This window comes from Schistocerca cancellata, unplaced genomic scaffold, assembly GCF_023864275.1.
Source record: "Schistocerca cancellata isolate TAMUIC-IGC-003103 unplaced genomic scaffold, iqSchCanc2.1 HiC_scaffold_422, whole genome shotgun sequence".
In the NCBI taxonomy this organism is placed as follows: domain Eukaryota; kingdom Metazoa; phylum Arthropoda; class Insecta; order Orthoptera; family Acrididae; genus Schistocerca; species Schistocerca cancellata.
In genome coordinates this window covers 12,516-38,749 of record NW_026046439.1, presented here as the reverse complement: position 1 = coordinate 38,749, position 26,234 = coordinate 12,516, and the positions used below count along the sequence as shown (strand labels likewise).

General features: G+C 52.2%; 34 non-coding genes across 34 annotated transcripts; all 34 read left to right on the top strand.

Annotated features, from left to right (window-relative positions):
- Window positions 1-112: 112 nt before the first annotated feature.
- On the top strand, window positions 113-194 carry Trnal-uag (transfer RNA leucine (anticodon UAG)). Its single transcript has one exon. It is a non-coding gene; the product is annotated as a tRNA-Leu (tRNA).
- A 427-nt stretch (window positions 195-621) lies between these two features.
- On the top strand, window positions 622-693 carry Trnae-cuc (transfer RNA glutamic acid (anticodon CUC)). The gene has a single exon. It is a non-coding gene; the product is annotated as a tRNA-Glu (tRNA).
- A 375-nt stretch (window positions 694-1,068) lies between these two features.
- Trnah-gug (transfer RNA histidin (anticodon GUG)) lies at window positions 1,069-1,140 on the top strand. Its single transcript has one exon. It is a non-coding gene; the product is annotated as a tRNA-His (tRNA).
- A 756-nt stretch (window positions 1,141-1,896) lies between these two features.
- Window positions 1,897-1,978, top strand: Trnal-uag (transfer RNA leucine (anticodon UAG)). Its single transcript has one exon. It is a non-coding gene; the product is annotated as a tRNA-Leu (tRNA).
- A 427-nt stretch (window positions 1,979-2,405) lies between these two features.
- On the top strand, window positions 2,406-2,477 carry Trnae-cuc (transfer RNA glutamic acid (anticodon CUC)). The gene has a single exon. It is a non-coding gene; the product is annotated as a tRNA-Glu (tRNA).
- A 375-nt stretch (window positions 2,478-2,852) lies between these two features.
- Window positions 2,853-2,924, top strand: Trnah-gug (transfer RNA histidin (anticodon GUG)). Its single transcript has one exon. It is a non-coding gene; the product is annotated as a tRNA-His (tRNA).
- Window positions 2,925-10,379: 7,455 nt separating this feature from the next.
- Trnae-cuc (transfer RNA glutamic acid (anticodon CUC)) lies at window positions 10,380-10,451 on the top strand. The gene has a single exon. It is a non-coding gene; the product is annotated as a tRNA-Glu (tRNA).
- A 375-nt stretch (window positions 10,452-10,826) lies between these two features.
- Trnah-gug (transfer RNA histidin (anticodon GUG)) lies at window positions 10,827-10,898 on the top strand. The gene has a single exon. It is a non-coding gene; the product is annotated as a tRNA-His (tRNA).
- A 756-nt stretch (window positions 10,899-11,654) lies between these two features.
- Trnal-uag (transfer RNA leucine (anticodon UAG)) lies at window positions 11,655-11,736 on the top strand. Its single transcript has one exon. It is a non-coding gene; the product is annotated as a tRNA-Leu (tRNA).
- A 427-nt stretch (window positions 11,737-12,163) lies between these two features.
- Trnae-cuc (transfer RNA glutamic acid (anticodon CUC)) lies at window positions 12,164-12,235 on the top strand. Its single transcript has one exon. It is a non-coding gene; the product is annotated as a tRNA-Glu (tRNA).
- A 375-nt stretch (window positions 12,236-12,610) lies between these two features.
- On the top strand, window positions 12,611-12,682 carry Trnah-gug (transfer RNA histidin (anticodon GUG)). Its single transcript has one exon. It is a non-coding gene; the product is annotated as a tRNA-His (tRNA).
- Window positions 12,683-13,438: 756 nt separating this feature from the next.
- Trnal-uag (transfer RNA leucine (anticodon UAG)) lies at window positions 13,439-13,520 on the top strand. The gene has a single exon. It is a non-coding gene; the product is annotated as a tRNA-Leu (tRNA).
- A 427-nt stretch (window positions 13,521-13,947) lies between these two features.
- Window positions 13,948-14,019, top strand: Trnae-cuc (transfer RNA glutamic acid (anticodon CUC)). Its single transcript has one exon. It is a non-coding gene; the product is annotated as a tRNA-Glu (tRNA).
- Window positions 14,020-14,394: 375 nt separating this feature from the next.
- On the top strand, window positions 14,395-14,466 carry Trnah-gug (transfer RNA histidin (anticodon GUG)). The gene has a single exon. It is a non-coding gene; the product is annotated as a tRNA-His (tRNA).
- A 756-nt stretch (window positions 14,467-15,222) lies between these two features.
- Trnal-uag (transfer RNA leucine (anticodon UAG)) lies at window positions 15,223-15,304 on the top strand. The gene has a single exon. It is a non-coding gene; the product is annotated as a tRNA-Leu (tRNA).
- Window positions 15,305-15,731: 427 nt separating this feature from the next.
- Window positions 15,732-15,803, top strand: Trnae-cuc (transfer RNA glutamic acid (anticodon CUC)). The gene has a single exon. It is a non-coding gene; the product is annotated as a tRNA-Glu (tRNA).
- A 375-nt stretch (window positions 15,804-16,178) lies between these two features.
- Trnah-gug (transfer RNA histidin (anticodon GUG)) lies at window positions 16,179-16,250 on the top strand. The gene has a single exon. It is a non-coding gene; the product is annotated as a tRNA-His (tRNA).
- A 756-nt stretch (window positions 16,251-17,006) lies between these two features.
- Window positions 17,007-17,088, top strand: Trnal-uag (transfer RNA leucine (anticodon UAG)). The gene has a single exon. It is a non-coding gene; the product is annotated as a tRNA-Leu (tRNA).
- Window positions 17,089-17,353: 265 nt separating this feature from the next.
- Window positions 17,354-17,425, top strand: Trnae-cuc (transfer RNA glutamic acid (anticodon CUC)). The gene has a single exon. It is a non-coding gene; the product is annotated as a tRNA-Glu (tRNA).
- A 375-nt stretch (window positions 17,426-17,800) lies between these two features.
- On the top strand, window positions 17,801-17,872 carry Trnah-gug (transfer RNA histidin (anticodon GUG)). Its single transcript has one exon. It is a non-coding gene; the product is annotated as a tRNA-His (tRNA).
- A 756-nt stretch (window positions 17,873-18,628) lies between these two features.
- Window positions 18,629-18,710, top strand: Trnal-uag (transfer RNA leucine (anticodon UAG)). The gene has a single exon. It is a non-coding gene; the product is annotated as a tRNA-Leu (tRNA).
- An 80-nt stretch (window positions 18,711-18,790) lies between these two features.
- Trnal-cag (transfer RNA leucine (anticodon CAG)) lies at window positions 18,791-18,872 on the top strand. The gene has a single exon. It is a non-coding gene; the product is annotated as a tRNA-Leu (tRNA).
- Window positions 18,873-19,137: 265 nt separating this feature from the next.
- Trnae-cuc (transfer RNA glutamic acid (anticodon CUC)) lies at window positions 19,138-19,209 on the top strand. The gene has a single exon. It is a non-coding gene; the product is annotated as a tRNA-Glu (tRNA).
- A 375-nt stretch (window positions 19,210-19,584) lies between these two features.
- Trnah-gug (transfer RNA histidin (anticodon GUG)) lies at window positions 19,585-19,656 on the top strand. The gene has a single exon. It is a non-coding gene; the product is annotated as a tRNA-His (tRNA).
- Window positions 19,657-20,412: 756 nt separating this feature from the next.
- Trnal-uag (transfer RNA leucine (anticodon UAG)) lies at window positions 20,413-20,494 on the top strand. The gene has a single exon. It is a non-coding gene; the product is annotated as a tRNA-Leu (tRNA).
- A 427-nt stretch (window positions 20,495-20,921) lies between these two features.
- On the top strand, window positions 20,922-20,993 carry Trnae-cuc (transfer RNA glutamic acid (anticodon CUC)). The gene has a single exon. It is a non-coding gene; the product is annotated as a tRNA-Glu (tRNA).
- A 375-nt stretch (window positions 20,994-21,368) lies between these two features.
- On the top strand, window positions 21,369-21,440 carry Trnah-gug (transfer RNA histidin (anticodon GUG)). Its single transcript has one exon. It is a non-coding gene; the product is annotated as a tRNA-His (tRNA).
- A 756-nt stretch (window positions 21,441-22,196) lies between these two features.
- On the top strand, window positions 22,197-22,278 carry Trnal-uag (transfer RNA leucine (anticodon UAG)). Its single transcript has one exon. It is a non-coding gene; the product is annotated as a tRNA-Leu (tRNA).
- Window positions 22,279-22,705: 427 nt separating this feature from the next.
- On the top strand, window positions 22,706-22,777 carry Trnae-cuc (transfer RNA glutamic acid (anticodon CUC)). Its single transcript has one exon. It is a non-coding gene; the product is annotated as a tRNA-Glu (tRNA).
- A 375-nt stretch (window positions 22,778-23,152) lies between these two features.
- On the top strand, window positions 23,153-23,224 carry Trnah-gug (transfer RNA histidin (anticodon GUG)). The gene has a single exon. It is a non-coding gene; the product is annotated as a tRNA-His (tRNA).
- A 756-nt stretch (window positions 23,225-23,980) lies between these two features.
- Trnal-uag (transfer RNA leucine (anticodon UAG)) lies at window positions 23,981-24,062 on the top strand. The gene has a single exon. It is a non-coding gene; the product is annotated as a tRNA-Leu (tRNA).
- A 427-nt stretch (window positions 24,063-24,489) lies between these two features.
- On the top strand, window positions 24,490-24,561 carry Trnae-cuc (transfer RNA glutamic acid (anticodon CUC)). The gene has a single exon. It is a non-coding gene; the product is annotated as a tRNA-Glu (tRNA).
- A 375-nt stretch (window positions 24,562-24,936) lies between these two features.
- Window positions 24,937-25,008, top strand: Trnah-gug (transfer RNA histidin (anticodon GUG)). The gene has a single exon. It is a non-coding gene; the product is annotated as a tRNA-His (tRNA).
- A 756-nt stretch (window positions 25,009-25,764) lies between these two features.
- Window positions 25,765-25,846, top strand: Trnal-uag (transfer RNA leucine (anticodon UAG)). Its single transcript has one exon. It is a non-coding gene; the product is annotated as a tRNA-Leu (tRNA).
- Window positions 25,847-26,234: the final 388 nt, after the last annotated feature.

Genomic DNA, 26,234 nt, shown 5'->3' with positions numbered 1-26,234 from the left:
CGCTTCCAGTGGGAGAGCAGTGGACATACACGGCACAGCGATTGCCAAGACACTTACATTTCGGAGTGATCTTTGTACTACAAAGGAAACGTTTTGCCGCTCGTGGTCCAACGGTAACGTGGCCGAGCAGTCTAAGGCGCTGGTTTTAGGCACCAGTCTCTTCGGAGGCGTGGGTTCGAATCCCACCGTTGCCAGTTTTTACGTCTCATTTTTGTGCCGCTGCTGTGTGTTCTCGTAGGGTAGGATGCAGCTCTTGTGACGCGCGTGTTGTGTAGGTAGCGTGGCCGAGCGGTGTAAAGCGCTGGTTTCAGGCACCAGTCTCTTCGGAGGCGTGGGTTCCAATCCCACAGCTGCCAAACGTGTAATTGTTTCCTGTGTCGAAGACGGCTGCACTCATTGCCTGCAAAGAAAACAGCTTCTGCTTCGTGAATTGCCGTAGAACAGTGCGTGGTGCAACGACAGGATTTGTAAGCGCCTTTTGCTCTCATCATTGCTGGCGTTCGTGTCCACGAAATGCGTCCGGAGCACGCCGTTCTATAACGTGAGAGAGTGGATTTTTTTACAGTTGTCAGTTAACCGTGCCTGATTGCTGCGTTCGCTGGAAGAGCACTGCCGTCGTTATCCGGTGTGGTCTAGTGGCTAGGATACCTGGCTCTCACCCAGGAGGCCCGGGTTCGATTCCCGGTACCGGAAATGCGCGTTTTTGTTGCTCCTCTTATGCGACTTGTCTCGACTTTGCTCGACTGACGCTACGCTGACGCGTGCAGAAAGCTACGTTAAGTATGATTCACGGCAACACCCGACGGCGAGAGAGATGCGGCGTGTGTCCACTTGTTGTCGAGCCACGTACCTGTAGCGAAGAGGCTTGGAGGACTGCAAGACATTGCCACGGAGGTGAATGCAGCTAACCACTGTAGTTAGTGTCCTGACAGCGCAGGCGCGTTCATTTGTTTGTATACATGTGATGGAGAACGTGTCTGACACTGCTGTGGCGTGACACTGTGGGCTGGGCTTTGCTGTGTGCCGCCACTTGCATTCCCGCCAGCTGCTTTGGCGGGCGCCTCCGTGGCCGTGATCGTCTAGTGGTTAGGACATTGCGTTGTGGCCGCAATAACCCAGGTTCGAATCCTGGTCACGGCACTTTTGAAAGTTTTGCCTTGCTGCCGTTGCTATAGAGATAGTGCACGAGTACTCGAAATTACAGTGCTCTCTTGATTTTTCACTCGTGTTCCGCAGGCCGCAGTTTGTACTACCACTTCATCACCAACATGTAATGTCGCCTCCCAGAGCGCGGACGTCCGCTGCTCTCTGCAGTCGAAAAGGGCAGTTGTTTGAAGTGCGATGGATGAGCAACCAGTGCCAGCAGAACAGGAAGCTGTGGCGTGCACTGTTTCTACAAATGCTGGGAAAACTGGCGCCCAATGCAGCGCACGTAGCGTGGCCGAGCGCTCAAAAATAAAAAAGTAGTGTAGCGGTTATCGCGTCTGCTTCACACGCAGAAGGACCCCCGGTTCGATCCCGGGCGGGAACTGTATTTTCCATCCTATGTCGCATACTACTCCAGTGAGCCACGTCATGTGTGGATCTGCTGCATGGAAAAAATACTACGAAAAATAGCGCTCTAAGGCACTGGTTTAAGGCACTGGTTTAAGGCACCAGTCTCTTCGTAGGCGTGGGTTCGAATCCAGGAGCTGCTGTCTCCTTAACTACGACAGCTACAGACAAGTGGCGTCGCTCCCATACGGCGGGCACGGCATTTTCTTGTTGTGGATGGCCTAAAGAGACGCTTCCAGTGGGAGAGCAGTGGACATACACGGCACAGCGATTGCCAAGACACTTACATTTCGGAGTGATCTTTGTACTACAAAGGAAACGTTTTGCCGCTCGTGGTCCAACGGTAACGTGGCCGAGCGGTCTAAGGCGCTGGTTTTAGGCACCAGTCTCTTCGGAGGCGTGGTTTCGAATCCCACCGTTGCCAGTTTTTACGTCTCATTTTTGTGCCGCTGCTGTGTGTTCTCGTAGGGTAGGATGCAGCTCTTGTGACGCGCGTGTTGTGTAGGTAGCGTGGCCGAGCGGTGTAAAGCGCTGGTTTCAGGCACCAGTCTCTTCGGAGGCGTGGGTTCCAATCCCACAGCTGCCAAACGTGTAATTGTTTCCTGTGTCGAAGACGGCTGCACTCATTGCCTGCAAAGAAAACAGCTTCTGCTTCGTGAATTGCCGTAGAACAGTGCGTGGTGCAACGACAGGATTTGTAAGCGCCTTTTGCTCTCATCATTGCTGGCGTTCGTGTCCACGAAATGCGTCCGGAGCACGCCGTTCTATAACGTGAGAGAGTGGATTTTTTTACAGTTGTCAGTTAACCGTGCCTGATTGCTGCGTTCGCTGGAAGAGCACTGCCGTCGTTATCCGGTGTGGTCTAGTGGCTAGGATACCTGGCTCTCACCCAGGAGGCCCGGGTTCGATTCCCGGTACCGGAAATGCGCGTTTTTGTTGCTCCTCTTATGCGACTTGTCTCGACTTTGCTCGACTGACGCTACGCTGACGCGTGCAGAAAGCTACGTTAAGTATGATTCATGGCAACAACCGATGGCGAGAGAGATGCGGCGTGTGTCCACTTGTTGTCGAGCCACGTACCTGTAGCGAAGAGGCTTGGAGGACTGCAAGACATTGCCACGGAGGTGAATGCAGCTAACCACTGTAGTTAGTGTCCTGACAGCGCAGGCGCGTTCATTTGTTTGTATACATGTGATGGAGAACGTGTCTGACACTGCTGTGGCGTGACACTGTGGGCTGGGCTTTGCTGTGTGCCGCCACTTGCATTCCCGCCAGCTGCTTTGGCGGGCGCCTCCGTGGCCGTGATCGTCTAGTGGTTAGGACATTGCGTTGTGGCCGCAATAACCCAGGTTCGAATCCTGGTCACGGCACTTTTGAAAGTTTTGCCTTGCTGCCGTTGCTATAGAGATAGTGCACGAGTACTCGAAATTACAGTGCTCTCTTGATTTTTCACTCGTGTTCCGCAGGCCGCAGTTTGTACTACCACTTCATCACCAACATGTAATGTCGCCTCCCAGAGCGCGGACGTCCGCTGCTCTCTGCAGTCGAAAAGGGCAGTTGTTTGAAGTGCGATGGATGAGCAACCAGTGCCAGCAGAACAGGAAGCTGTGACGTGCACTGTTTCTACAAATGCTGGGAAAACTGGCGCCCAATGCAGCGCACGTAGCGTGGCCGAGCGCTCAAAAATAAAAAAGTAGTGTAGCGGTTATCGCGTCTGCTTCACACGCAGAAGGACCCCCGGTTCGATCCCGGGCGGGAACTGTATTTTCCATCCTATGTCGCATACTACTCCAGTGAGCCACGTCATGTGTGGATCTGCTGCATGGAAAAAATACTACGAAAAATAGCGCTCTAAGGCACTGGTTTAAGGCACTGGTTTAAGGCACCAGTCTCTTCGTAGGCGTGGGTTCGAATCCAGGAGCTGCTGTCTCCTTAACTACGACAGCTACAGACAAGTGGCGTCGCTCCCATACGGCGGGCACGGCATTTTCTTGTTGTGGATGGCCTAAAGAGACGCTTCCAGTGGGAGAGCAGTGGACATACACGGCACAGCGATTGCCAAGACACTTACATTTCGGAGTGATCTTTGTACTACAAAGGAAACGTTTTGCCGCTCGTGGTCCAACGGTAACGTGGCCGAGCGGTCTAAGGCGCTGGTTTTAGGCACCAGTCTCTTCGGAGTCGTGGGCCCGAACACATCGCGCGCTCGCTCCGGCGTGTCGGGCGGTGTTTACGGGTGCTTCGTGGCGGCGGCGGCGGTTGCTTCGCGGCGCGGTTTTTCATCTGTGCTGTACTTTTTAGTGAAGTGAGTACAATGGTTCACGGTGATTCCGAGGATCGTCAGAATAACATTCAGTGCGCCTTTGATCGATCGGTAATTCGGCCGTCCGCTTTCGAAATTCATAACTGGCTTCGCGAGGATTTGAACTTAACGGACAGTGACGTTCTTGGTTTGCAATTGGATTCCTTTTTGAACTCTTTGTTTTTGAAGTTGCCAACTCCCGAAATGTGTGACACTCTTGTAACGGCCAATGACGGTGTGCGACAATTTAAGCACTTTGATGGCAGAATTAGTAATGTTGTGTTGTCTAATGCTGGTTTTGGTATACGGACAGTGCGTGTTTTCAATCTACCGTTTGAAATGCGGAACGAAACGATTTCGAGTGCTTTGACGCCTTATGGCACTGTTTTGTCGGTGTCAAAGGAAAAATGGTCAGCTGCTTATCTTTTTCAAGTGGATAACGGTATCCGTAGTGTAAAAATGATAGTGAAGAAACATATTCCTTCTTTTGTTTATATTAAAGGACAACGCGCTTTCATAACGTACAGCGGTCAGCCCCAGACGTGTTCTTTTTGTAATAGTACTGGTCATTTCCGGCAGGACTGTCCTGTGCGTAGGCGGCCGGTACAGCTGCCACGTGGTAGTAGTCAAGACGAGATGACGTGGGCAGCAGTCGCCATTGGTCCCACCCCCCGCGACGCGCGACGCGCTGAGGAAACCGCCGTCTCGGCGGACGCTACTGAAATGGACACCTCACCCTCTTTGCCAATACATAGCGTTGTGTCGGAAGTGACTGTTAGTTCTCTTTCGGAAAATGTGACTGCGTCGCAGGACGCTTCCGTTAGCGAGCAACACACAGTGTCGGTACCCGTTCCGGAACGCGTGCCATTCACAGAATCTAGCCTCGTCAATGAAGCTGCGTTACGTACGGCTTCATTGTCTGCTCTGGTTGTTGAGACGCCATCAGTATTAGCATCCGCTCCCTCCGTAAGCACTGTGGCGGTATCGGACTCGGTCGTGGGAGATGTGACGCTGTCAGGATCAGACCCCGCCCCTGTGTTCCCCACGCGTGCTGCGTCCGCGAGTGTGGATACTTCCGACCATGTTACTGGCCACCGCCACGAGAGTTTTTCGCTTCCAGAGGCCCCCAAATCGCGACGCGAGCGGAATACTGCCGGCACTAGCAACCCTCGACGTTTGCGTTGTGCCAGTACTTCTGGTCGATTGGAATCAGGTTTTTCTTCCGGACGGGTTCGCAGCCCGTCTCCGGTCCGTCGGGCCGTCGTGCCGTCCCAGTCCCAACCGACACCGCAAGGTTCGCAGCGGACCCCGCAGCGTGTTGAAGTTGCGCCCCAGCCGGCGTCGACGTCAGGCCGTGGCCAGCAACGACACATTTCTCGCAGTCAGCCGGTAAAGAAAACCACCCCTGCCAACAGTAAGCGTGACGTGGCTGTTCGCCGGCTTAAAGATATTTTGCGCACGCAGGGTTCCGAAACGGACGTTGACTTGGCCATGGACGCTGTGCCGTCTGCTCAAATGCCTGTCAAACGGAAATCTGGCGACCCACACCCTCGGCGCACTCATACGTCTGTGCGTGACCCTGGGTCGACACCTTCCTTAGCTTCCTCCCCCACGGCGGTGTCCAGATCTACGGCAGATGCGCCTATGGAGTTTGCAGGCGTGCCCGAGCCCCCTCCTCCCCGTGACCGGCTGGATTGGTCGGCGGATGTGGAGGAAACGGATGACGGGACTTCAACCCGTGCATAACCTGTCTAATTCTGCGGCACACATTTTAATTGGTGATGCAGGTTTTCCTGTTGTCTGTTTGTTTCTTTTGTGTTTTTTTATCTCGGAATGGCGTCTGATCCACGTCAGTGGAATGTTGTTACTGTCAATGTAAACAAGATGCGTAGTCAGTACAAGGTGTCCGCCCTGCACGCCTTTTTACGTGCCAATAATTGTCACATAGCATTTCTACAAGAGGTTACGCGTGACGCCTTGTCGTTTTTTGCTACTTTTACAGATTTTATTGTTATTGATAACGTAGTGTCATTGGAAGGAACAGGCACGGTGATTTTAGTCCGTTCTGGTCATGACGTACAAGGTATTGAATGTTTGCCGGATGGCCGTGCTATTGCGTGTACTGTTAATGGTTTTGTTTTTGTTAATGTTTATGCCCCTTCTGGTAGCACGCCTGCAAGGAACAGATTTTATTCTCAGGAATTCTGTTTTTTTCTTCACCGCAATCGGGACAACTTAGTTGTTGGGGGAGATTTTAATGCTGTTATAGAAGACAGGGACCAGGAGCCTAGACCCAATAGGTGTCCGGGACTTTCTGCTCTAGTTGATGGACTCCGGCTCCGAGATACGTGGCGTGTGCTCCACCCTCACACAACGGAGTTTACCTATTTTTATCCCACGGGCCATAGTCGTCTTGACAGGATTTATGTGTCGTCCCCGCTTGTGACTAATGTTTTAGAGGCAGAAGTTCATCCAGTTCTTTTTTCTGATCACTGTGCTTATGTATGTCGACTCATTTTCTCTCTTCCCCGTATTCCTCGTCGGAAGACGTTGTGGAAGTTTAACTGCAGCCTTTTAAGTGATGTACATTTTAATCGACAGTTTACGGTCATGTGGCAAAGCGTCTTGCAGGCCAAGCCTGCAGCACGCAGCACTCTTGAGTGGTGGGTGAAGGTTGCTAAGCCGGCTATAAGGGCATTTTTAATTAATTTTAGCCGTGAAGCTGCTCATTGGCGTCGTGAGACAGCGCGTTTTTATCAGAGTTGTCTGCGTGATCTCGCCCAGCGAGTTACAGCCCAGCCCGAACTTCTTCCTACTCTCAAGCAATTTAAGGCCAAACTGTTCCACGAGCTGAGGCAGAAATGTGACGGCCCGGTTATTCGAAGTCAGCCGGTGGGTGTCGTGGACGGGGAGGCGTTATCTGTGTACCATCTAAATAGGGAGAGAAGGAGGCGCGCGAAGTTACGCATTGATACTTGGATCACACGTGACGGTACAAAAACCTCTGACGTGGGCCAAATTGAACGGGAAATTTCTGAGCACTTTGCGTCTCTTTTCAACGATGTCGCTGTGATTCCTGGCGCGATGCGGTGGCTATTGCAACAGACGCCAAATGTTTTGAGCCGCACCGATAGGGCTCATCTTAACGCAACCTTTACTCTTGAGGAACTAAGGGAGGCTGTTCACGGCAGTCCGCGGGGGAAATCTCCCGGTGTAGATGGGATACCAGTAGAATTTTATCTCAAGTTTTTTAATGTTCTGAGCGATACTCTACTTGCAGTTGCCAATGACATTCAAAACGGCATTGCTATACCGGCAGAATTTGAAGAGGGCTGTATTGCCCTCGTTCCGAAAACCACAGCTGTGCCGAGCATTGACAATGTCCGCCCTATAACTTTGTTAAACTCGGATTACAAAATTGTGGCACGGTGTGTCGCAATTAGGATGAAGCAAGTTCTGCCGAAAGTTCTCAGTGAAAATCAGACGTGCGCTGTACGAGATCGAACTATCTTCGATGCTATTTTGGCATATAGAGACTGTATAGGATATGTCAAAAGCGCCAGGGTGCGGACTGCTGGAATTTTATTAGTAGATTTTAAAAATGCATTTGATCGAATAAGTCATTTTTATTTACAGAAAGTCATGACCAGAATGGGTTTCGGGCTGAAGTTTACACGGCTGATTCAAAATTTTTTGCGCAATGCCACGTCACGCGTTAGCATTAATGGCCACCTCAGTGATACGATACAAATAAGGCGTTCTGTGCGTCAAGGCTGCCCTCTCTCGATGGGCCTGTATGCCTTAGCTTTAGACCCTCTCCTTCGTTCCATTTGCCATGAATGTCGGGGCATCAGAGTGGGTGACGAGCACCTAATCTGCAAGGCCTATGCTGATGATTTGGGGGTGTTTATTGAACAGCCGGGTGACATCGATAGGCTGTACAGTGCTCTGAAACAGTTTGAGGCAGCGACTGGGGCGGTCGTCAGTACTAATAAGACGGCTCTACTCCCCCTCACGCCGCGCATGCGTGCTGTCCACCGTCACTGGTACTGTATTAAACAGCAGTACAAAGTTCTGGGCATTGTTCTGACGGACGACGTCCAACGGATGGCGGCGCTAAACTGGCGCACGACGCTTCATCAGATTCGTGCGCTGGCGAAAATCCACGCTGTCAGGAATCTGGCGCTTGGCGAAAAAGTATTCCTCATAAATACCTGTGTACTTGCCAAAGCGTGGTACTTGGCCCAGATTCTGCCATTGCCGAAAAAACTTGAACGTGCCATCAAACACGCAGTCTACTGGCTGTTGTGGAAAGGCAATATTTTTAAGGTGTCCATGGACACGTGCACTTTGAGCGTGACGGAGGGGGGGCTGGGTCTGGTTGATCTCCACGCCAAATGTGCGGCGTTGTTCTTTCGAAGGACTACTGCGGTGGTTGAAAAAGGGCCTCGTAGTGTGACGGCGGTTCTGTTTGCCAAATATCGACCACATTCGGTGGCTGCTCCAGTTTTTGTTTCTGATGTTCCTTATACGGTAAATTATGTGCGCCACTTCTACCTTTATGGTAGTTACGTTGTTAGCAGCTATGTCAGTGGACGCACGGTCAGTGATATCATACGAGCACTTCGCGGGAATCCATCGAAGAATAAATGGGAACGACGGCTGCCGCAGTACGACTGGGATAGCGTGTGGAAAAACATTTCATCTAAGGTCGTCCCGGCGGAAGTACGTGCGACGTGGTATAAATTAGTGAATCGTACAATTTCGACGAACTCAAAATTACAGTCCATCCATCTTATCCGGTCCAGTGCTTGTGAAATGTGCGTTGAAGAGGACACTCTTGAACATCGCTTTGTGTGTCGCAAATTCAGCGCTGTTTGGGACACTGCACGTGATATGATACGCTTGATTAACAGAGTGGCTACGCATCATGTGACCGCGATCGACGCCATAGTGCCGCAGTGTAAGGCTTACCCTGTAGCCAAACGCAATGCCACGATTTGGATCATTGGACACACTATTCATTCTATGTTTTCTCTCGGATTGACTGATAAACTGGACTTCCTTACTTACCTTTGGACTGAACATAATACCGAACGCGTCCGTGCAACTTATCAAGAGACTTTTTCCAATTTTTTGAATGCTGCTCTGTCTCATGTATTCAACAAGAGTTTAAATTATACTTGATTCTGATTAATTCCTTATATATAGTTTCCCTGTACCGTCCATGAAGTGAACAGATTTAGACAGGAACGTAACGTAACGAAAATATTAAATTGAAGTCTCCGTCATGTTGTGTATACGTTGCTCGACGAAATTTACTGTCGTGCGCACCTTGATGCTTTCGTAGTTCTCCGTCATCCTTTCTTTTTTGTTTAATCATCGAGTGGCCGATGTTCTATTGCTTATTTTATTTTTCTTACAGCGGTGGACGCTTTTTGATTTCCATTATTTTAATTAGTGGCACGGACCTCTCTTGCAGCATTGTACTTTGTGTACTTTCATGCAGTTTCCTGTCGGTCTGTGCCTTGCCTAACCAATTGTTCCTTTTTTTATGTGCTTTCTTTGTGCTTTTTTTTACTGCCGTGTGGAAATGACCGAGGTGGTCAATCGGCGTTTTTCAGTTTCAAGTTGGTTGATGTGGTGCTTTCCAGATATGGCTTACAATGACGCACGGGTCGAATTACTTTAATTTGAAGTTAAGGTTCTTGTTTATTTATTAGTTTCTCTAGGAAAGTATTTTCTTTTTTTCTCCTCGTATGTGTGCTGTTAGCTGCATACCAATACATTCCGTTGCATTAATTTGGAGGGATTTATTCATTTTTCCTTTCGCATGTATGTTCCCACGTATTGGACCATTGGACCAGGCGGAGGTACTACTTGCTCTTACGCAGGAATATCTGGATCGACGGGGGAACACTCACGTTCATTGTCGTCGGGGGAGCTACATCAACTAATTGTATAGCCACCGAAGCTCGCCAACGACGGCAATTATGGAGAGCGCAAGGCCGGGCTATAAGGGGAGTTGGGAGGCCCGTAAAAAAAAAAAAAAAAAAAAAAAAAAAAAAAAAAAAAAAAAAAAAAAAAAAGTTGCCAGTTTTTACGTCTCATTTTTGTGCCGCTGCTGTGTGTTCTCGTAGGGTAGGATGCAGCTCTTGTGACGCGCGTGTTGTGTAGGTAGCGTGGCCGAGCGGTGTAAAGCGCTGGTTTCAGGCACCAGTCTCTTCGGAGGCGTGGGTTCCAATCCCACAGCTGCCAAACGTGTAATTGTTTCCTGTGTCGAAGACGGCTGCACTCATTGCCTGCAAAGAAAACAGCTTCTGCTTCGTAAATTGCCGTAGAACAGTGCGTGGTGCAACGACAGGATTTGTAAGCGCCTTTTGCTCTCATCATTGCTGGCGTTCATGTCCACGAAATGCGTCCGGAGCACGCCGTTCTATAACGTGAGAGAGTGGATTTTTTTACAGTTGTCAGTTAACCGTGCCTGATTGCTGCGTTCGCTGGAAGAGCACTGCCGTCGTTATCCGGTGTGGTCTAGTGGCTAGGATACCTGGCTCTCACCCAGGAGGCCCGGGTTCGATTCCCGGTACCGGAAATGCGCGTTTTTGTTGCTCCTCTTATGCGACTTGTCTCGACTTTGCTCGACTGACGCTACGCTGACGCGTGCAGAAAGCTACGTTAAGTATGATTCACGGCAACACCCGACGGCGAGAGAGATGCGGCGTGTGTCCACTTGTTGTCGAGCCACGTACCTGTAGCGAAGAGGCTTGGAGGACTGCAAGACATTGCCACGGAGGTGAATGCAGCTAACCACTGTAGTTAGTGTCCTGACAGCGCAGGCGCGTTCATTTGTTTGTATACATGTGATGGAGAACGTGTCTGACACTGCTGTGGCGTGACACTGTGGGCTGGGCTTTGCTGTGTGCCGCCACTTGCATTCCCGCCAGCTGCTTTGGCGGGCGCCTCCGTGGCCGTGATCGTCTAGTGGTTAGGACATTGCGTTGTGGCCGCAATAACCCAGGTTCGAATCCTGGTCACGGCACTTTTGAAAGTTTTGCCTTGCTGCCGTTGCTATAGAGATAGTGCACGAGTACTCGAAATTACAGTGCTCTCTTGATTTTTCACTCGTGTTCCGCAGGCCGCAGTTTGTACTACCACTTCATCACCAACATGTAATGTCGCCTCCCAGAGCGCGGACGTCCGCTGCTCTCTGCAGTCGAAAAGGGCAGTTGTTTGAAGTGCGATGGATGAGCAACCAGTGCCAGCAGAACAGGAAGCTGTGACGTGCACTGTTTCTACAAATGCTGGGAAAACTGGCGCCCAATGCAGCGCACGTAGCGTGGCCGAGCGCTCAAAAATAAAAAAGTAGTGTAGCGGTTATCGCGTCTGCTTCACACGCAGAAGGACCCCCAGTTCGATCCCGGGCGGGAACTGTATTTTCCATCCTATGTCGCATACTACTCCAGTGAGCCACGTCATGTGTGGATCTGCTGCATGGAAAAAATACTACGAAAAATAGCGCTCTAAGGCACTGGTTTAAGGCACTGGTTTAAGGCACCAGTCTCTTCGTAGGCGTGGGTTCGAATCCAGGAGCTGCTGTCTCCTTAACTACGACAGCTACAGACAAGTGGCGTCGCTCCCATACGGCGGGCACGGCATTTTCTTGTTGTGGATGGCCTAAAGAGACGCTTCCAGTGGGAGAGCAGTGGACATACACGGCACAGCGATTGCCAAGACACTTACATTTCGGAGTGATCTTTGTACTACAAAGGAAACGTTTTGCCGCTCGTGGTCCAACGGTAACGTGGCCGAGCAGTCTAAGGCGCTGGTTTTAGGCACCAGTCTCTTCGGAGGCGTGGGTTCGAATCCCACCGTTGCCAGTTTTTACGTCTCATTTTTGTGCCGCTGCTGTGTGTTCTCGTAGGGTAGGATGCAGCTCTTGTGACGCGCGTGTTGTGTAGGTAGCGTGGCCGAGCGGTGTAAAGCGCTGGTTTCAGGCACCAGTCTCTTCGGAGGCGTGGGTTCCAATCCCACAGCTGCCAAACGTGTAATTGTTTCCTGTGTCGAAGACGGCTGCACTCATTGCCTGCAAAGAAAACAGCTTCTGCTTCGTGAATTGCCGTAGAACAGTGCGTGGTGCAACGACAGGATTTGTAAGCGCCTTTTGCTCTCATCATTGCTGGCGTTCATGTCCACGAAATGCGTCCGGAGCACGCCGTTCTATAACGTGAGAGAGTGGATTTTTTTACAGTTGTCAGTTAACCGTGCCTGATTGCTGCGTTCGCTGGAAGAGCACTGCCGTCGTTATCCGGTGTGGTCTAGTGGCTAGGATACCTGGCTCTCACCCAGGAGGCCCGGGTTCGATTCCCGGTACCGGAAATGCGCGTTTTTGTTGCTCCTCTTATGCGACTTGTCTCGACTTTGCTCGACTGACGCTACGCTGACGCGTGCAGAAAGCTACGTTAAGTATGATTCACGGCAACACCCGACGGCGAGAGAGATGCGGCGTGTGTCCACTTGTTGTCGAGCCACGTACCTGTAGCGAAGAGGCTTGGAGGACTGCAAGACATTGCCACGGAGGTGAATGCAGCTAACCACTGTAGTTAGTGTCCTGACAGCGCAGGCGCGTTCATTTGTTTGTATACATGTGATGGAGAACGTGTCTGACACTGCTGTGGCGTGACACTGTGGGCTGGGCTTTGCTGTGTGCCGCCACTTGCATTCCCGCCAGCTGCTTTGGCGGGCGCCTCCGTGGCCGTGATCGTCTAGTGGTTAGGACATTGCGTTGTGGCCGCAATAACCCAGGTTCGAATCCTGGTCACGGCACTTTTGAAAGTTTTGCCTTGCTGCCGTTGCTATAGAGATAGTGCACGAGTACTCGAAATTACAGTGCTCTCTTGATTTTTCACTCGTGTTCCGCAGGCCGCAGTTTGTACTACCACTTCATCACCAACATGTAATGTCGCCTCCCAGAGCGCGGACGTCCGCTGCTCTCTGCAGTCGAAAAGGGCAGTTGTTTGAAGTGCGATGGATGAGCAACCAGTGCCAGCAGAACAGGAAGCTGTGACGTGCACTGTTTCTACAAATGCTGGGAAAACTGGCGCCCAATGCAGCGCACGTAGCGTGGCCGAGCGCTCAAAAATAAAAAAGTAGTGTAGCGGTTATCGCGTCTGCTTCACACGCAGAAGGACCCCCAGTTCGATCCCGGGCGGGAACTGTATTTTCCATCCTATGTCGCATACTACTCCAGTGAGCCACGTCATGTGTGGATCTGCTGCATGGAAAAAATACTACGAAAAATAGCGCTCTAAGGCACTGGTTTAAGGCACTGGTTTAAGGCACCAGTCTCTTCGTAGGCGTGGGTTCGAATCCAGGAGCTGCTGTCTCCTTAACTACGACAGCTACAGACAAGTGGCGTCGCTCCCATACGGCGGGCACGGCATTTTCTTGTTGTGGATGGCCTAAAGAGACGCTTCCAGTGGGAGAGCAGTGGACATACACGGCACAGCGATTGCCAAGACACTTACATTTCGGAGTGATCTTTGTACTACAAAGGAAACGTTTTGCCGCTCGTGGTCCAACGGTAACGTGGCCGAGCAGTCTAAGGCGCTGGTTTTAGGCACCAGTCTCTTCGGAGGCGTGGGTTCGAATCCCACCGTTGCCAGTTTTTACGTCTCATTTTTGTGCCGCTGCTGTGTGTTCTCGTAGGGTAGGATGCAGCTCTTGTGACGCGCGTGTTGTGTAGGTAGCGTGGCCGAGCGGTGTAAAGCGCTGGTTTCAGGCACCAGTCTCTTCGGAGGCGTGGGTTCCAATCCCACAGCTGCCAAACGTGTAATTGTTTCCTGTGTCGAAGACGGCTGCACTCATTGCCTGCAAAGAAAACAGCTTCTGCTTCGTGAATTGCCGTAGAACAGTGCGTGGTGCAACGACAGGATTTGTAAGCGCCTTTTGCTCTCATCATTGCTGGCGTTCATGTCCACGAAATGCGTCCGGAGCACGCCGTTCTATAACGTGAGAGAGTGGATTTTTTTACAGTTGTCAGTTAACCGTGCCTGATTGCTGCGTTCGCTGGAAGAGCACTGCCGTCGTTATCCGGTGTGGTCTAGTGGCTAGGATACCTGGCTCTCACCCAGGAGGCCCGGGTTCGATTCCCGGTACCGGAAATGCGCGTTTTTGTTGCTCCTCTTATGCGACTTGTCTCGACTTTGCTCGACTGACGCTACGCTGACGCGTGCAGAAAGCTACGTTAAGTATGATTCACGGCAACACCCGACGGCGAGAGAGATGCGGCGTGTGTCCACTTGTTGTCGAGCCACGTACCTGTAGCGAAGAGGCTTGGAGGACTGCAAGACATTGCCACGGAGGTGAATGCAGCTAACCACTGTAGTTAGTGTCCTGACAGCGCAGGCGCGTTCATTTGTTTGTATACATGTGATGGAGAACGTGTCTGACACTGCTGTGGCGTGACACTGTGGGCTGGGCTTTGCTGTGTGCCGCCACTTGCATTCCCGCCAGCTGCTTTGGCGGGCGCCTCCGTGGCCGTGATCGTCTAGTGGTTAGGACATTGCGTTGTGGCCGCAATAACCCAGGTTCGAATCCTGGTCACGGCACTTTTGAAAGTTTTGCCTTGCTGCCGTTGCTATAGAGATAGTGCACGAGTACTCGAAATTACAGTGCTCTCTTGATTTTTCACTCGTGTTCCGCAGGCCGCAGTTTGTACTACCACTTCATCACCAACATGTAATGTCGCCTCCCAGAGCGCGGACGTCCGCTGCTCTCTGCAGTCGAAAAGGGCAGTTGTTTGAAGTGCGATGGATGAGCAACCAGTGCCAGCAGAACAGGAAGCTGTGACGTGCACTGTTTCTACAAATGCTGGGAAAACTGGCGCCCAATGCAGCGCACGTAGCGTGGCCGAGCGCTCAAAAATAAAAAAGTAGTGTAGCGGTTATCGCGTCTGCTTCACACGCAGAAGGACCCCCAGTTCGATCCCGGGCGGGAACTGTATTTTCCATCCTATGTCGCATACTACTCCAGTGAGCCACGTCATGTGTGGATCTGCTGCATGGAAAAAATACTACGAAAAATAGCGCTCTAAGGCACTGGTTTAAGGCACTGGTTTAAGGCACCAGTCTCTTCGTAGGCGTGGGTTCGAATCCAGGAGCTGCTGTCTCCTTAACTACGACAGCTACAGACAAGTGGCGTCGCTCCCATACGGCGGGCACGGCATTTTCTTGTTGTGGATGGCCTAAAGAGACGCTTCCAGTGGGAGAGCAGTGGACATACACGGCACAGCGATTGCCAAGACACTTACATTTCGGAGTGATCTTTGTACTACAAAGGAAACGTTTTGCCGCTCGTGGTCCAACGGTAACGTGGCCGAGCAGTCTAAGGCGCTGGTTTTAGGCACCAGTCTCTTCGGAGGCGTGGGTTCGAATCCCACCGTTGCCAGTTTTTACGTCTCATTTTTGTGCCGCTGCTGTGTGTTCTCGTAGGGTAGGATGCAGCTCTTGTGACGCGCGTGTTGTGTAGGTAGCGTGGCCGAGCGGTGTAAAGCGCTGGTTTCAGGCACCAGTCTCTTCGGAGGCGTGGGTTCCAATCCCACAGCTGCCAAACGTGTAATTGTTTCCTGTGTCGAAGACGGCTGCACTCATTGCCTGCAAAGAAAACAGCTTCTGCTTCGTGAATTGCCGTAGAACAGTGCGTGGTGCAACGACAGGATTTGTAAGCGCCTTTTGCTCTCATCATTGCTGGCGTTCGTGTCCACGAAATGCGTCCGGAGCACGCCGTTCTATAACGTGAGAGAGTGGATTTTTTTACAGTTGTCAGTTAACCGTGCCTGATTGCTGCGTTCGCTGGAAGAGCACTGCCGTCGTTATCCGGTGTGGTCTAGTGGCTAGGATACCTGGCTCTCACCCAGGAGGCCCGGGTTCGATTCCCGGTACCGGAAATGCGCGTTTTTGTTGCTCCTCTTATGCGACTTGTCTCGACTTTGCTCGACTGACGCTACGCTGACGCGTGCAGAAAGTTACGTTAAGTATGATTCACGGCAACACCCGACGGCGAGAGAGATGCGGCGTGTGTCCACTTGTTGTCGAGCCACGTACCTGTAGCGAAGAGGCTTGGAGGACTGCAAGACATTGCCACGGAGGTGAATGCAGCTAACCACTGTAGTTAGTGTCCTGACAGCGCAGGCGCGTTCATTTGTTTGTATACATGTGATGGAGAACGTGTCTGACACTGCTGTGGCGTGACACTGTGGGCTGGGCTTTGCTGTGTGCCGCCACTTGCATTCCCGCCAGCTGCTTTGGCGGGCGCCTCCGTGGCCATGATCGTCTAGAGGTTAGGACATTGCGTTGTGGCCGCAATAACCCAGGTTCGAATCCTGGTCACGGCACTTTTGAAAGTTTTGCCTTGCTGCCGTTGCTATAGAGATAGTGCACGAGTACTCGAAATTACAGTGCTCTCTTGATTTTTCACTCGTGTTCCGCAGGCCGCAGTTTGTACTACCACTTCATCACCAACATGTAATGTCGCCTCCCAGAGCGCGGACGTCCGCTGCTCTCTGCAGTCGAAAAGGGCAGTTGTTTGAAGTGCGATGGATGAGCAACCAGTGCCAGCAGAACAGGAAGCTGTGGCGTGCACTGTTTCTACAAATGCTGGGAAAACTGGCGCCCAATGCAGCGCACGTAGCGTGGCCGAGCGCTCAAAAATAAAAAAGTAGTGTAGCGGTTATCGCGTCTGCTTCACACGCAGAAGGACCCCCGGTTCGATCCCGGGCGGGAACTGTATTTTCCATCCTATGTCGCATACTACTCCAGTGAGCCACGTCATGTGTGGATCTGCTGCATGGAAAAAATACTACGAAAAATAGCGCTCTAAGGCACTGGTTTAAGGCACTGGTTTAAGGCACCAGTCTCTTCGTAGGCGTGGGTTCGAATCCAGGAGCTGCTGTCTCCTTAACTACGACAGCTACAGACAAGTGGCGTCGCTCCCATACGGCGGGCACGGCATTTTCTTGTTGTGGATGGCCTAAAGAGACGCTTCCAGTGGGAGAGCAGTGGACATACACGGCACAGCGATTGCCAAGACACTTACATTTCGGAGTGATCTTTGTACTACAAAGGAAACGTTTTGCCGCTCGTGGTCCAACGGTAACGTGGCCGAGCGGTCTAAGGCGCTGGTTTTAGGCACCAGTCTCTTCGGAGGCGTGGGTTCGAATCCCACAGCTGCCAAACGTGTAATTGTTTCCTGTGTCGAAGACGGCTGCACTCATTGCCTGCAAAGAAAACAGCTTCTGCTTCGTGAATTGCCGTAGAACAGTGCGTGGTGCAACGACAGGATTTGTAAGCGCCTTTTGCTCTCACCATTGCTGGCGTTCGTGTCCACGAAATGCGTCCGGAGCACGCCGTTCTATAACGTGAGAGAGTGGATTTTTTTACAGTTGTCAGTTAACCGTGCCTGATTGCTGCGTTCGCTGGAAGAGCACTGCCGTCGTTATCCGGTGTGGTCTAGTGGCTAGGATACCTGGCTCTCACCCAGGAGGCCCGGGTTCGATTCCCGGTACCGGAAATGCGCGTTTTTGTTGCTCCTCTTATGCGACTTGTCTCGACTTTGCTCGACTGACGCTACGCTGACGCGTGCAGAAAGCTACGTTAAGTATGATTCATGGCAACAACCGACGGCGAGAGAGATGCGGCGTGTGTCCACTTGTTGTCGAGCCACGTACCTGTAGCGAAGAGGCTTGGAGGACTGCAAGACATTGCCACGGAGGTGAATGCAGCTAACCACTGTAGTTAGTGTCCTGACAGCGCAGGCGCGTTCATTTGTTTGTATACATGTGATGGAGAACGTGTCTGACACTGCTGTGGCGTGACACTGTGGGCTGGGCTTTGCTGTGTGCCGCCACTTGCATTCCCGCCAGCTGCTTTGGCGGGCGCCTCCGTGGCCGTGATCGTCTAGTGGTTAGGACATTGCGTTGTGGCCGCAATAACCCAGGTTCGAATCCTGGTCATGGCACTTTTGAAAGTTTTGCCTTGCTGCCGTTGCTATAGAGATAGTGCACGAGTACTCGAAATTACAGTGCTCTCTTGATTTTTCACTCGTGTTCCGCAGGCCGCAGTTTGTACTACCACTTCATCACCAACATGTAATGTCGCCTCCCAGAGCGCGGACGTCCGCTGCTCTCTGCAGTCGAAAAGGGCAGTTGTTTGAAGTGCGATGGATGAGCAACCAGTGCCAGCAGAACAGGAAGCTGTGACGTGCACTGTTTCTACAAATGCTGGGAAAACTGGCGCCCAATGCAGCGCACGTAGCGTGGCCGAGCGCTCAAAAATAAAAAAGTAGTGTAGCGGTTATCGCGTCTGCTTCACACGCAGAAGGACCCCCGGTTCGATCCCGGGCGGGAACTGTATTTTCCATCCTATGTCGCATACTACTCCAGTGAGCCACGTCATGTGTGGATCTGCTGCATGGAAAAAATACTACGAAAAATAGCGCTCTAAGGCACTGGTTTAAGGCACTGGTTTAAGGCACCAGTCTCTTCGTAGGCGTGGGTTCGAATCCAGGAGCTGCTGTCTCCTTAACTACGACAGCTACAGACAAGTGGCGTCGCTCCCATACGGCGGGCACGGCATTTTCTTGTTGTGGATGGCCTAAAGAGACGCTTCCAGTGGGAGAGCAGTGGACATACACGGCACAGCGATTGCCAAGACACTTACATTTCGGAGTGATCTTTGTACTACAAAGGAAACGTTTTGCCGCTCGTGGTCCAACGGTAACGTGGCCGAGCAGTCTAAGGCGCTGGTTTTAGGCACCAGTCTCTTCGGAGGCGTGGGTTCGAATCCCACCGTTGCCAGTTTTTACGTCTCATTTTTGTGCCGCTGCTGTGTGTTCTCGTAGGGTAGGATGCAGCTCTTGTGACGCGCGTGTTGTGTAGGTAGCTTGGCCGAGCGGTGTAAAGCGCTGGTTTCAGGCACCAGTCTCTTCGGAGGCGTGGGTTCCAATCCCACAGCTGCCAAACGTGTAATTGTTTCCTGTGTCGAAGACGGCTGCACTCATTGCCTGCAAAGAAAACAGCTTCTGCTTCGTGAATTGCCGTAGAACAGTGCGTGGTGCAACGACAGGATTTGTAAGCGCCTTTTGCTCTCATCATTGCTGGCGTTCGTGTCCACGAAATGCGTCCGGAGCACGCCGTTCTATAACGTGAGAGAGTGGATTTTTTTACAGTTGTCAGTTAACCGTGCCTGATTGCTGCTTTCGCTGGAAGAGCACTGCCGTCGTTATCCGGTGTGGTCTAGTGGCTAGGATACCTGGCTCTCACCCAGGAGGCCCGGGTTCGATTCCCGGTACCGGAAATGCGCGTTTTTGTTGCTCCTCTTATGCGACTTGTCTCGACTTTGCTCGACTGACGCTACGCTGACGCGTGCAGAAAGCTACGTTAAGTATGATTCACGGCAACACCCGACGGCGAGAGAGATGCGGCGTGTGTCCACTTGTTGTCGAGCCACGTACCTGTAGCGAAGAGGCTTGGAGGACTGCAAGACATTGCCACGGAGGTGAATGCAGCTAACCACTGTAGTTAGTGTCCTGACAGCGCAGGCGCGTTCATTTGTTTGTATACATGTGATGGAGAACGTGTCTGACACTGCTGTGGCGTGACACTGTGGGCTGGGCTTTGCTGTGTGCCGCCACTTGCATTCCCGCCAGCTGCTTTGGCGGGCGCCTCCGTGGCCGTGATCGTCTAGTGGTTAGGACATTGCGTTGTGGCCGCAATAACCCAGGTTCGAATCCTGGTCACGGCACTTTTGAAAGTTTTGCCTTGCTGCCGTTGCTATAGAGATAGTGCACGAGTACTCGAAATTACAGTGCTCTCTTGATATTTCATTCGTGTTCCGCAGGCCGCAGTTTGTACTACCACTTCATCACCAACATGTAATGTCGCCTCCCAGAGCGCGGACGTCCGCTGCTCTCTGCAGTCGAAAAGGGCAGTTGTTTGAAGTGCGATGGATGAGCAACCAGTGCCAGCAGAACAGGAAGCTGTGACGTGCACTGTTTCTACAAATGCTGGGAAAACTGGCGCCCAATGCAGCGCACGTAGCGTGGCCGAGCGCTCAAAAATAAAAAAGTAGTGTAGCGGTTATCGCGTCTGCTTCACACGCAGAAGGACCCCCGGTTCGATCCCGGGCGGGAACTGTATTTTCCATCCTATGTCGCATACTACTCCAGTGAGCCACGTCATGTGTGGATCTGCTGCATGGAAAAAATACTACGAAAAATAGCGCTCTAAGGCACTGGTTTAAGGCACTGGTTTAAGGCACCAGTCTCTTCGTAGGCGTGGGTTCGAATCCAGGAGCTGCTGTCTCCTTAACTACGACAGCTACAGACAAGTGGCGTCGCTCCCATACGGCGGGCACGGCATTTTCTTGTTGTGGATGGCCTAAAGAGACGCTTCCAGTGGGAGAGCAGTGGACATACACGGCACAGCGATTGCCAAGACACTTACATTTCGGAGTGATCTTTGTACTACAAAGGAAACGTTTTGCCGCTCGTGGTCCAACGGTAACGTGGCCGAGCGGTCTAAGGCGCTGGTTTTAGGCACCAGTCTCTTCGGAGGCGTGGGTTCGAATCCCACCGTTGCCAGTTTTTACGTCTCATTTTTGTGCCGCTGCTGTGTGTTCTCGTAGGGTAGGATGCAGCTCTTGTGACGCGCGTGTTGTGTAGGTAGCGTGGCCGAGCGGTGTAAAGCGCTGGTTTCAGGCACCAGTCTCTTCGGAGGCGTGGGTTCCAATCCCACAGCTGCCAAACGTGTAATTGTTTCCTGTGTCGAAGACGGCTGCACTCATTGCCTGCAAAGAAAACAGCTTCTGCTTCGTGAATTGCCGTAGAACAGTGCGTGGTGCAACGACAGGATTTGTAAGCGCCTTTTGCTCTCATCATTGCTGGCGTTCGTGTCCACGAAATGCGTCCGGAGCACGCCGTTCTATAACGTGAGAGAGTGGATTTTTTTACAGTTGTCAGTTAACCGTGCCTGATTGCTGCGTTCGCTGGAAGAGCACTGCCGTCGTTATCCGGTGTGGTCTAGTGGCTAGGATACCTGGCTCTCACCCAGGAGGCCCGGGTTCGATTCCCGGTACCGGAAATGCGCGTTTTTGTTGCTCCTCTTATGCGACTTGTCTCGACTTTGCTCGACTGACGCTACGCTGACGCGTGCAGAAAGCTACGTTAAGTATGATTCACGGCAACACCCGACGGCGAGAGAGATGCGGCGTGTGTCCACTTGTTGTCGAGCCACGTACCTGTAGCGAAGAGGCTTGGAGGACTGCAAGACATTGCCACGGAGGTGAATGCAGCTAACCACTGTAGTTAGTGTCCTGACAGCGCAGGCGCGTTCATTTGTTTGTATACATGTGATGGAGAACGTGTCTGACACTGCTGTGGCGTGACACTGTGGGCTGGGCTTTGCTGTGTGCCGCCACTTGCATTCCCGCCAGCTGCTTTGGCGGGCGCCTCCGTGGCCGTGATCGTCTAGTGGTTAGGACATTGCGTTGTGGCCGCAATAACCCAGGTTCGAATCCTGGTCACGGCACTTTTGAAAGTTTTGCCTTGCTGCCGTTGCTATAGAGATAGTGCACGAGTACTCGAAATTACAGTGCTCTCTTGATATTTCACTCGTGTTCCGCAGGCCGCAGTTTGTACTACCACTTCATCACCAACATGTAATGTCGCCTCCCAGAGCGCGGACGTCCGCTGCTCTCTGCAGTCGAAAAGGGCAGTTGTTTGAAGTGCGATGGATGAGCAACCAGTGCCAGCAGAACAGGAAGCTGTGACGTGCACTGTTTCTACAAATGCTGGGAAAACTGGCGCCCAATGCAGCGCACGTAGCGTGGCCGAGCGCTCAAAAATAAAAAAGTAGTGTAGCGGTTATCGCGTCTGCTTCACACGCAGAAGGACCCCCGGTTCGATCCCGGGCGGGAACTGTATTTTCCATCCTATGTCGCATACTACTCCAGTGAGCCACGTCATGTGTGGATCTGCTGCATGGAAAAAATACTACGAAAAATAGCGCTCTAAGGCACTGGTTTAAGGCACTGGTTTAAGGCACCAGTCTCTTCGTAGGCGTGGGTTCGAATCCAGGAGCTGCTGTCTCCTTAACTACGACAGCTACAGACAAGTGGCGTCGCTCCCATACGGCGGGCACGGCATTTTCTTGTTGTGGATGGCCTAAAGAGACGCTTCCAGTGGGAGAGCAGTGGACATACACGGCACAGCGATTGCCAAGACACTTACATTTCGGAGTGATCTTTGTACTACAAAGGAAACGTTTTGCCGCTCGTGGTCCAACGGTAACGTGGCCGAGCGGTCTAAGGCGCTGGTTTTAGGCACCAGTCTCTTCGGAGGCGTGGGTTCGAATCCCACCGTTGCCAGTTTTTACGTCTCATTTTTGTGCCGCTGCTGTGTGTTCTCGTAGGGTAGGATGCAGCTCTTGTGACGCGCGTGTTGTGTAGGTAGCGTGGCCGAGCGGTGTAAAGCGCTGGTTTCAGGCACCAGTCTCTTCGGAGGCGTGGGTTCCAATCCCACAGCTGCCAAACGTGTAATTGTTTCCTGTGTCGAAGACGGCTGCACTCATTGCCTGCAAAGAAAACAGCTTCTGCTTCGTGAATTGCCGTAGAACAGTGCGTGGTGCAACGACAGGATTTGTAAGCGCCTTTTGCTCTCATCATTGCTGGCGTTCGTGTCCACGAAATGCGTCCGGAGCACGCCGTTCTATAACGTGAGAGAGTGGATTTTTTTACAGTTGTCAGTTAACCGTGCCTGATTGCTGCGTTCGCTGGAAGAGCACTGCCGTCGTTATCCGGTGTGGTCTAGTGGCTAGGATACCTGGCTCTCACCCAGGAGGCCCGGGTTCGATTCCCGGTACCGGAAATGCGCGTTTTTGTTGCTCCTCTTATGCGACTTGTCTCGACTTTGCTCGACTGACGCTACGCTGACGCGTGCAGAAAGCTACGTTAAGTATGATTCACGGCAACACCCGACGGCGAGAGAGATGCGGCGTGTGTCCACTTGTTGTCGAGCCACGTACCTGTAGCGAAGAGGCTTGGAGGACTGCAAGACATTGCCACGGAGGTGAATGCAGCTAACCACTGTAGTTAGTGTCCTGACAGCGCAGGCGCGTTCATTTGTTTGTATACATGTGATGGAGAACGTGTCTGACACTGCTGTGGCGTGACACTGTGGGCTGGGCTTTGCTGTGTGCCGCCACTTGCATTCCCGCCAGCTGCTTTGGCGGGCGCCTCCGTGGCCGTGATCGTCTAGTGGTTAGGACATTGCGTTGTGGCCGCAATAACCCAGGTTCGAATCCTGGTCACGGCACTTTTGAAAGTTTTGCCTTGCTGCCGTTGCTATAGAGATAGTGCACGAGTACTCGAAATTACAGTGCTCTCTTGATATTTCACTCGTGTTCCGCAGGCCGCAGTTTGTACTACCACTTCATCACCAACATGTAATGTCGCCTCCCAGAGCGCGGACGTCCGCTGCTCTCTGCAGTCGAAAAGGGCAGTTGTTTGAAGTGCGATGGATGAGCAACCAGTGCCAGCAGAACAGGAAGCTGTGACGTGCACTGTTTCTACAAATGCTGGGAAAACTGGCGCCCAATGCAGCGCACGTAGCGTGGCCGAGCGCTCAAAAATAAAAAAGTAGTGTAGCGGTTATCGCGTCTGCTTCACACGCAGAAGGACCCCCGGTTCGATCCCGGGCGGGAACTGTATTTTCCATCCTATGTCGCATACTACTCCAGTGAGCCACGTCATGTGTGGATCTGCTGCATGGAAAAAATACTACGAAAAATAGCGCTCTAAGGCACTGGTTTAAGGCACTGGTTTAAGGCACCAGTCTCTTCGTAGGCGTGGGTTCGAATCCAGGAGCTGCTGTCTCCTTAACTACGACAGCTACAGACAAGTGGCGTCGCTCCCATACGGCGGGCACGGCATTTTCTTGTTGTGGATGGCCTAAAGAGACGCTTCCAGTGGGAGAGCAGTGGACATACACGGCACAGCGATTGCCAAGACACTTACATTTCGGAGTGATCTTTGTACTACAAAGGAAACGTTTTGCCGCTCGTGGTCCAACGGTAACGTGGCCGAGCGGTCTAAGGCGCTGGTTTTAGGCACCAGTCTCTTCGGAGGCGTGGGTTCGAATCCCACCGTTGCCAGTTTTTACGTCTCATTTTTGTGCCGCTGCTGTGTGTTCTCGTAGGGTAGGATGCAGCTCTTGTGACGCGCGTGTTGTGTAGGTAGCGTGGCCGAGCGGTGTAAAGCGCTGGTTTCAGGCACCAGTCTCTTCGGAGGCGTGGGTTCCAATCCCACAGCTGCCAAACGTGTAATTGTTTCCTGTGTCGAAGACGGCTGCACTCATTGCCTGCAAAGAAAACAGCTTCTGCTTCGTGAATTGCCGTAGAACAGTGCGTGGTGCAACGACAGGATTTGTAAGCGCCTTTTGCTCTCATCATTGCTGGCGTTCGTGTCCACGAAATGCGTCCGGAGCACGCCGTTCTATAACGTGAGAGAGTGGATTTTTTTACAGTTGTCAGTTAACCGTGCCTGATTGCTGCGTTCGCTGGAAGAGCACTGCCGTCGTTATCCGGTGTGGTCTAGTGGCTAGGATACCTGGCTCTCACCCAGGAGGCCCGGGTTCGATTCCCGGTACCGGAAATGCGCGTTTTTGTTGCTCCTCTTATGCGACTTGTCTCGACTTTGCTCGACTGACGCTACGCTGACGCGTGCAGAAAGCTACGTTAAGTATGATTCATGGCAACAACCGACGGCGAGAGAGATGCGGCGTGTGTCCACTTGTTGTCGAGCCACGTACCTGTAGCGAAGAGGCTTGGAGGACTGCAAGACATTGCCACGGAGGTGAATGCAGCTAACCACTGTAGTTAGTGTCCTGACAGCGCAGGCGCGTTCATTTGTTTGTATACATGTGATGGAGAACGTGTCTGACACTGCTGTGGCGTGACACTGTGGGCTGGGCTTTGCTGTGTGCCGCCACTTGCATTCCCGCCAGCTGCTTTGGCGGGCGCCTCCGTGGCCGTGATCGTCTAGTGGTTAGGACATTGCGTTGTGGCCGCAATAACCCAGGTTCGAATCCTGGTCACGGCACTTTTGAAAGTTTTGCCTTGCTGCCGTTGCTATAGAGATAGTGCACGAGTACTCGAAATTACAGTGCTCTCTTGATTTTTCACTCGTGTTCCGCAGGCCGCAGTTTGTACTACCACTTCATCACCAACATGTAATGTCGCCTCCCAGAGCGCGGACGTCCGCTGCTCTCTGCAGTCGAAAAGGGCAGTTGTTTGAAGTGCGATGGATGAGCAACCAGTGCCAGCAGAACAGGAAGCTGTGACGTGCACTGTTTCTACAAATGCTGGGAAAACTGGCGCCCAATGCAGCGCACGTAGCGTGGCCGAGCGCTCAAAAATAAAAAAGTAGTGTAGCGGTTATCGCGTCTGCTTCACACGCAGAAGGACCCCCGGTTCGATCCCGGGCGGGAACTGTATTTTCCATCCTATGTCGCATACTACTCCAGTGAGCCACGTCATGTGTGGATCTGCTGCATGGAAAAAATACTACGAAAACTAGCGCTCTAAGGCACTGGTTTAAGGCACTGGTTTAAGGCACCAGTCTCTTCGTAGGCGTGGGTTCGAATCCAGGAGCTGCTGTCTCCTTAACTACGACAGCTACAGACAAGTGGCGTCGCTCCCATACGGCGGGCACGGCATTTTCTTGTTGTGGATGGCCTAAAGAGACGCTTCCAGTGGGAGAGCAGTGGACATACACGGCACAGCGATTGCCAAGACACTTACATTTCGGAGTGATCTTTGTACTACAAAGGAAACGTTTTGCCGCTCGTGGTCCAACGGTAACGTGGCCGAGCGGTCTAAGGCGCTGGTTTTAGGCACCAGTCTCTTCGGAGGCGTGGGTTCGAATCCCACCGTTGCCAGTTTTTACGTCTCATTTTTGTGCCGCTGCTGTGTGTTCTCGTAGGGTAGGATGCAGCTCTTGTGACGCGCGTGTTGTGTAGGTAGCGTGGCCGAGCGGTGTAAAGCGCTGGTTTCAGGCACCAGTCTCTTCGGAGGCGTGGGTTCCAATCCCACAGCTGCCAAACGTGTAATTGTTTCCTGTGTCGAAGACGGCTGCACTCATTGCCTGCAAAGAAAACAGCTTCTGCTTCGTGAATTGCCGTAGAACAGTGCGTGGTGCAACGACAGGATTTGTAAGCGCCTTTTGCTCTCATCATTGCTGGCGTTCGTGTCCACGAAATGCGTCCGGAGCACGCCGTTCTATAACGTGAGAGAGTGGATTTTTTTACAGTTGTCAGTTAACCGTGC